Below are 9117 nucleotides of genomic sequence, written 5' to 3' on the forward strand. Positions count from 1 at the left end.
TTGAGTAATGCCAGTATGAGTTGGCAATGTCTATCACTATTTTGATTCAAAATTATGAAATGTGACTTAGCAATATTTGATGGAATGATGAGTAGGATAAATAGATAGGCTTGCTTGGGCTTAGTGGACTACGTCTATTGGGCCCTTGCGTCGGTCATGGCTCAGAATTTGGGTCGTGACAACTACTCTCTAACCAACGACAAATAACCCAAAATTTATCCTCTCTAATCGGCGACACCAAACCCAAAATTTATCCTCTCCATCGACAGCAACTAACCCAAGCTTTTCCTCTCCAACCGGCGGCACCAAACCCAAAATTTATCCTCTCCACCGATGACAACTAACCCAAGCTTTTCCTTTCCAACCGGTAGCACCAAACCCAAACTTTATCCTCTCCACCGGTGGCAACTAACCCAAGCACTCTACCCTCCAATCGGCGGCACCAAACCCAAAATTCACTTCCTCTTTTTATCCGAACCAAACCCTTTCAAAAAACCTTCGAATCTCTACTGACTATGAGAGAAAAAAATAGAAATCTTTCGCCCCCCCCCCCCCCCCGATTACTTCTTATTTTCAATTATTTTTCATAATTGTTTTTGTGGTTGTGGATTGTGGTTGCTAGAACTCTCTTAGGGTTTTTGATATTTTTGTTGCTGCTATGGTTTTTTCGCTTTGTAGCTGCTACAATAGCACTTTTATACCCATTCCAATCCTAGGTGCGGTGTGAACGCATTTGCTATACATGACTTTTTCATGTCTGGCAAAGCGCTCATGAGTTTGGTAGGGAGCTCTTGCGTCTAACAGGGTGCGGACGCACCCTGCTAGAAGCTAGTTGGCTTTTCTTTTATCTTCTTATTTTATTTTTACCACTATTATTTTGTCCTCATTCTCCATAACACTATAATGTTTAATTAACACATAAAACAAGTAAATAATATCCATAAAGAAAAAAAAGTATAGTGTCTACATATACATTAGGTTACACTTAATGTAATCAAAAACTTAGAATTTTCATAATTGAAAAATTTTCAAATAAACTTACGAAGAATATCGTGTCAACCACGCACACACAGGTAGTGTACAGCATCGACTTCAGCCTTATCATCTGCTTACAAAGTACATTGAGACATACGTCTATATGTTCACTACTCATTTCTTCTTTGGGATCCTCTAATGTTGTGAAAAAATCAACTCCTTGATCCCTTAAGATCTCGACGTTACACTTGCATATGTAACAGAATGAGTTTGAAAAGCCTTGGTGGATTAATGTTTCATTAAAAAACAATATTTGCAATGCTATTTATGAGCTTACCTCACGCAGTCGTCTTTCTTGAAAGCTTCGTACGCTTCAACAGTTGTGCTCTTTACATCCCAATGGCTCACTGAGGGGTTGATATATGGGCTTGCCTTGTATTTACTTGCCATTTTCACCTGAGCCCACTTAGTTGGGTCTGAAATTTCTACTGCATGATCATGGACATCAAATGACTCTGGTGACGACAACCGTGAGCCACTAGCTTCAAGAATGCTCTGAGGAAGATGGTCCCCTCCTGTTGCTGGCTCTACTAATGCATCGGCCTGAGGAAGAACCTCTCCTTTTGCCATGACTGAGTGAAGGTCCCCCTCCCTTCCAGCAGATGCATCGATAACCGGATCGACCTCAAGAACAGAGCTTCCCTCAGCACCAGCAACGTCATTGTGAATGTGCACCTCAAGAACAGGGTCTCCCTCAACACCAACAACGTCATCGTGAATGTGCACAGCAGGTTCATCATGGTGCCCATCATCAGCATCATCATGGTCCTCACCAGCGCCGTGAGATGAAAGACCGCCCTACATAACGAGACAAATGGGAAAATCCGTTAGCTCATATAATAACACAAACCATAAACCGAGAACAAAAAATAGAACTACACCTCCTAAACGTAAACGACCAATATATGAGCGAAGATAGAATAATGTACTAGTGATTTCAAGCCGTCTAGAATTTAAGCAACGACACAGTCCTCAAACGTTTGCATCGTTAGAGTCAACGACTGAATTGAAGCCTTCAACTTCGACATGTGCTTTTCATACCGGTGCATGATCCGTCGTAGCTGACGCTTCGTGACTACTCCGTCATTGACTCAACTGGGTCAACTGCAATAACATATATTATTGTGTTATTCAATAATCATATATGGAATTGTTGAATATTACTCGTTAGAACTTTAATATCCTTACCGGCGGCTCATTACCACTTTGTAGTTGAATAGGACCGATTGGTGGTTGAGGAGCTATCGTCGCATAGTCCAATTGCCAACACAAATACAGATATGTTATTTGACAATCACATATGGAATTGTTGAACACAAATCGTTATAACCGTCCTTACCGGCTCCTCGTTAGCACTGTCAGTATAGGAGGATCTATCGGTGGTTGTGGAGCTATTGTCGCATGGTCCAACTGCAAACACAGATATGTTATTTGATAATCACACATATGGAATTGTTGAACACAAACATTTAGAGCTGTCCTTACCTGCTCTTCACTACCATTGCCATGGTCATCACCTTCCCCCATCAACTTGAGGATTGAAAGCTCATCGATGAAGTAGAGGTGATGCACCTCGGCTTCATGGAACCGGTGGCTCTTTTGTGCTTCAAGTTTCTCCTCTTTTCCCTCACACCTAAGCCCCAATCCGCCTAATCCTTCATGTGCCCTATTGGCACATATTGGTGGCCCTTAGATAATGGGACATCAATGTCCACAAAATAATCCCAGCTTGCCTCATCCGGGGTGGGCTCCAAAGTCTCCACTACCCACAACTGCAAAATAGGGATTGTGATTAAATTTTAGAGAAAATTATTATACAAATTCATAGCAAAAATTAGTAACTGTTCACTCACTTGCTAAGATGACTCCAACATCTCAACTGCCTTTTAGAAGTCTTTTGGCTTCTGGTTGCATTGCCATCTGCACATGCGTGGGTAGACATCCTTCGAAGCAAAGGGGGCAACTATCTATTGTGAGGCTGAAATTGCCTCCATTGCCTAGAACTACAAGTCAAATGTAACTATTATCATACTGTAAATAATAAACGATTGCAACCATAAATTATTATGTCAAAAGGAAAATGAAAAATGTTACGTGATAGTACCTGTATCACCCACTCGAATCGTAAATGTTGTACCGTAAACGAACCTTTTGCACGTTTAAGGAGGGCACTTCGAACCCCTTCAAAAGGTAGTCCAAGATCAGCCTCCAAACGTAGTGATCCCATGGGAAGACATTCCAATTGTCGATGTCCTCCACCAACGAGAAGAGCCAAGGCGTCACCCGTTTACGGTAATCTTGACCAAACAAATTGTTATTCGTGATCAAGTTCAGTGCCATCTTGGTCGCGTCTCCCGGTCGTTGAAAATTACCTCTGCAGAACGTATCAAGCAAAGGCCTAAAGCTTAACAGTCTGCTACCCATTTCAGTATCATGCATGAATTTCGTCCGCAACAACCTCGTATGGTCGTGTAAACACATCTAGCATTCAACCAAACTTTAGTCTAGTGATAAGGCAGAACTCCTGCTTGGATATGCGCACTTTGCTTTTCCCAATCCCAAACCATAGCTCATGCTCCATTGAATCTGTCACAGTGATTCGACGGATCATGATGTTATGCAGGAGACCAGGGCAGAAGTAGCCTTGCAGATATACATCCAGCAACAACCCGAAGCACATACGCTTCACTCCATCATACTCCCTTTTCTCTTGGAGGGTCTTATTGATCTAATGAAGTTGGGACCACTTACAGTGGGTGTTAATAGTGACATTGAACGCCACTTCTCCCTTGGCACAATAAGCAAACTATCAAGATCCTCATACTGTCTGGACTGCATCTGCAAAACATGGCACACATGCACGAGTGAGTTAACCCATAATGTGGTAACACGCTATGCATATAACGTAAAATGTGGTAACACGCCATGCATAAATGTAGAATGTGGTAACATGCCATGCATTTAACGTAAACTGTGGTAACACGCCTTGCATATAAAGTAAACTGTGGTAACACGCCATGCATATAACGTAAAATGTGGTAACACGCCAACGTTGACACGCCAATCATTATAATTTCTATGTCCTTACACGAACTAGCCTAAAGTACCCGTGGTGTGTGACTCACCAATCAGTGTAATTACTGACCCGTTACACGAACTTCCCTAAAATAACTAATGTCATGACACGTTAAAAACCCCAAAAAGCAGTTTACCCACTATACACCATATCTGTTGTAGTTCAAAACTTTGGTACGACCATAAAACCAAGAAGAAAACAGTTTAAACATAACAATTGAAAAAGATTGAAAAAAAACCAACATATCAGACAAACCCAGCCAAAAATTAACAAACAAAAGAAAATTTTAAAAGGAGTTTTATATTCAGACTAACTGACCTCTTCACTAATAACTGAAATTATTTCTTTGGTGTCGTCAAGCTTACAAAGAAGAAAGTCGAGCACTCTGCTATATTTGGGAATGAGGAAGAATACAGACATTTGTAATTTTTGGAAAATATTCAATTAAAATAAAATGACCTCACAATCTCCTCTTATTTATTCATTTATTGAATTCATTTAGTTGAAGTCCAATTAGTTTCCTCATTATTTGCTTGCTTTTTTTCCCTTTTTCAAACCATGTCGTGTCACCCATCAATTGCCATGCCGTGTCACACATTCTAAACCCTGTTGTGTCACGGATCTCCATAGAGTTTGATAAACTCTGAACACTAGCATGTCACAGATTCCCTTCATGGCGTGTCATGACTTTGAACGCTGGCGTCTCACAAATTCCCTTCATGGCGTGTCACTAACTTTGAACGCTAGCGCATCACAGATTCCCTCCATGGCGTGTCACCAACTCTGAACACTGGCGTGTCACAACTGTGTCACACATTCCCACCATGGCGTGTCACAAACTCTAAACCATGCTGTGTCACAGCTGTGTCACACATTCCAACCATGTCTTGTCAGAAACTCTAAACCCTGCTGTGTCACAGCCCTACCACACATTCCCACCATGTAGTGCCACACATTCCCAACATGCCATTTCACAAACTCTAAACCCTGCCCTGCCACAGCCGTCTCACATATGGCCTGTTGTAGAAGGACCATTTCCTACTTTGGATTCACATCTTTCTCCTTTTGATTCACCACCGTATCATGGATTTTAGGTTTCACATCATTCTTCAAGCTTTTGATTCATCACGACCAGTTCCTCATTCGGTTTAATATCACTCTTCTCCTATTATCTAAATGTCATGTCCAAAATCTCTAAAACACCATCTCATACAACATTATTTTGTTTTGCACAAGCTTCGCGAAAAAAAAATGGATGCTTTTAAGGAAAATAATTATCTGTGTTTACAGTTGGACGATAATTCAGAAGATGGCTCAAAAAAATAGCTCATTAAGGGCATTTTTATCCCAAAATTTATTATTTTGGCTAAAAATAGTTAAAATTATCTGAAGGGTTATTTACAAAAACACGTTATTTTTAAGGGTTAAAAAAAATTTTATCTAATAATTATCAAACCCTGTTCTATAAAATAATTATGATGTCATTTACATGCTCAATAGAATGTTTACATGTTTAAGAAGTTCGAGGAATCGTTAAAAGACGATATTGCCCCTAATGGTACCATTAAGTCGATTAAGCCTCGAACTAGTTCAAATAGGAATTTTAAGGTGAAATTAAGAGTTTCACAGTTCAGGGATGACTCAAAATGGTAATTCGAAGTTCGAGGATCAATTTGGAGTCAAACCGAAATTTTCACTATCTAGGGGCAAAATGGTTATTTGCCACTTGGGGACAAAATGGAAATTTTAAGAAAAGATTTTTTGGCCCCATTTGATTTATTGGAGTATGATTTAAGGTTTAGAAGTGAAAAAAATTTTAATTTCGATATAAATTGGAATACAGGGGTGAAATGGTAATTTTGCCACCCCTGGGGTAAAACGGTAATTTTGCACCCCCAGAGTATTTTTCCAGCACAAGGTCTTCACCCATCATCATTTTTGACCCTTGAATAATGTGTGGTGGAGAGAGAAAGCTTAATAGTTAAGAAATGACACATGAACCAATAATAAGGTGACATGTGTCAAGTTTATATTCATTAATTATTTAGCTTTAAAATAAACATAAAATCAGCCAATTCTCTTTCATATGGCCGGCCAAACAAAGAAAAAGGAAGAACAAAAGGAGGAAAGGAAAAAACAAGAAACCTAGGTGGAAAAATTAAAGGAAAATTGGTGGATTTCAAGGAATCAAGCAATCAAAGGTAAAATTTCTTGATTTTGACTTGTGATCTACCTTTCCCATGCATTTCTCCTTATTTTCCATGGTTAGATTTCATGTTTTCATGGTGAATTCATGGCTGCCCAAATGGGTATGGAGAGAGAATGAAGTTAGATTAATTCGATTTTAAGTTATGTTAGTGTTTTTAGTTAGTTTAGCATATTTAGAAACAAAACAACAAGAAAAGAATTCATTTTCCTCCATTACCATTATTGGCCAAATTTTCTAGGGGAATATTGGCTGCTGATCTTGATGTTTATTTGAGGAATTATGATGAATTATGAGCCTAGAAAAATAATGGGAATTTTCGGAGCAAAAATACGAATTTTTACCCACTAGGGGTATTTTCGTAATTTACTATCGAGACTGATAATTTGCACCACATTGAGGAACATTAAGTCAATTTGGGTGCAATTGAGGTATAGAAACTGAAAAAAATTAATTTTGAGTTTAAACGGACGCGTATATCGATTTATCGGGTAAAAGATCGAAATAGGCTAACATCGTGTCTAGGCAAAATTTAGACATTTTGCACTTCATATCATGCATTAGTAGTATAAATTAGTTTATTTTGGTTTAGTACCAAAGTAGTAAACCTCTTAATTGTGCAATTTGTCAAGGTGGCGAATCCTCTGGCAAGGGCAAAAAAATCGCACCCGAGGAGTAATAGTTGGAGTACCCGAATTTAGTTTTCGAAAACTGTGAATAAACTTATTATCGTCTTAATTAACTAGAGTAGTTTTATATAATTGTGTGATTTTATGGAAAATGGGTTTAAATGGTAAATTGCTATGTTTTATGAGAAATTGTGATTTTATAAAATGATTTTATAAATTTCTAAAAAATCGAATATTGATTTTGAAAATAGAGTAATTGGGGACTACTTGCTTGTGTTGTAAATTTATGGTTTTAAATTGAATGGCTTATAACAATAAATGAGCATGAATGGCTAAACTGATTTTGGTGTTAGACTTATTTGTACTATGTATTCAGCCTTGAGAGGCTAGGTTGAGATAAATTGCCATGTCATGCAGTAAAAAGATTTTATAAATCAGGTGCTAGATAAAAGATTAGCTACTGCAGTGGCAGGGTTCCATGGACCAGCCTAGTAGAGGGGCACGGTAAACTCCTTTATATTCTCACCTTAGTCGTTGAGGCGCGTAGGGTATCTCCTAAGATGGGCTTTTTGAGTGCACTTCACGTGGACCATCGTGTGAGAGTGAGACTCAACCAACGCCAAGGAACGGCTATGTTGTCAAAATAAAAACAAGTTTTATGATTATATAAAATTTTTCACAGCCTTGGCGGACTCGGTTGGGTACCCCTGGTCCAGGTGTCCCCGAGTATAGGATTTGGCATGAGCCAAGTTTTGAGAAATTTACGAGCCATATTGATTATTTGGTTGAAATGAATATTTGTGTTGTGAAAAATTTGCTGAAATGAATTATTTTTAATTGTCTCTTTTTACTCGCCTTTAAATTATTTAGATGGTGTTTGTTTACTCACTGGGATTATGTAATCATAATCTCATCCCTCTTCCTATCCATTTTTCAGGCCAAGACAGTTTGTTGATAGTTGAGTAAGACAAGAATTAATCTCGGAGTTGCATCTTAGAAAGTAAGGGTTCGTAGCCCTACACCCTCTTGGTCAGTTAAGGGCCCACGTGTCACTGTAAAAGAAATTTTATACTTCAGTTATCTGATTTAAAGTATGTATAAACATATTTATCTTTTACACCATGTTTTTGGCGGGTTTCGGTATTTTTGAAGAAAAATGACGAAAATGCCCCTGTGAGCTAGAAAATAATATTTTATTATTTTGATTTGGAAACGACTTATGATTTCTTGAAATGCGAGATTTAATAACTGTCGCTCACCGGGGAGATGCGAAAGCTGATGCTAAGCCTTGTAGGGTTTCGATCGACATTCGGGGTAATGAGTGCCTATAGAAACGTCACGGCAGTTGTCACGGGCCCGATAGGAGTTTCGGGTCGTGACAATAATAATGCTGGAATTGTTTTTTTTTTTAATCTTTATCTTCACTTTTGACAAAATTTCAAGCATTAAATGTAACAAAATTTTTTCGAACATGGCGTGTAAAATTAATATTTTTTCAATATGATTTGTAACAACAATATTTTTTCAACATAACGTGTAACAGTAACTTTTTTTTCAATGTAACTTGTAACATGTTTTTGTGCATGGCGTGTAACAATAATATTTTTTTATCAACATGGCAAGTAACAACTTTTTTTAACCATGGTATGTAATATGTTTTTGTACATGGCGTGTAATAATGTTTTTTCAACATGGCATATAATATCATGTGCACTTGAATATGAGGAGGTTTCATTAAGGGTAATTTTGTTCAAATTGGATAAAAATAGTTAAAATTATACAAAGAGTTATTTTTGAAAATATCTTATTTTTGAAGGTTATTTTTTAAAAAATCCCTTTTGATTTTGTTTTTGTACGGTTGCTAGGGTTGGGGAATTGTTTATTTGACAAGGCTTTTTGCTTCCTTTGCCATTGTTGTACAACTTTCTTTTGCTATCCCAAAAAAAAAAAAGTACTTTAGACTCCTAAATTATCATTTTGCTATATTATACTCCCTCAAGTGATTGAGGAGAACACCACAAAAGCTTATGCTTGAATGGAAATATTGTTGATGACAAGCCTTTAGTGAAGAAGAAAACAAGTTGTGATTGAGAACAAAAATGAAAAATCTGAAGTAAATGCTTGTGGATAAGATCTCGAACGAAATAATAAGAAGCTGTGGCGGAGTCAGG

Source organism: Theobroma cacao, chromosome 10 (genome assembly GCF_053813885.1).
Source record: "Theobroma cacao isolate CCN51 chromosome 10, ASM5381388v1, whole genome shotgun sequence".
In the NCBI taxonomy this organism is placed as follows: domain Eukaryota; kingdom Viridiplantae; phylum Streptophyta; class Magnoliopsida; order Malvales; family Malvaceae; genus Theobroma; species Theobroma cacao.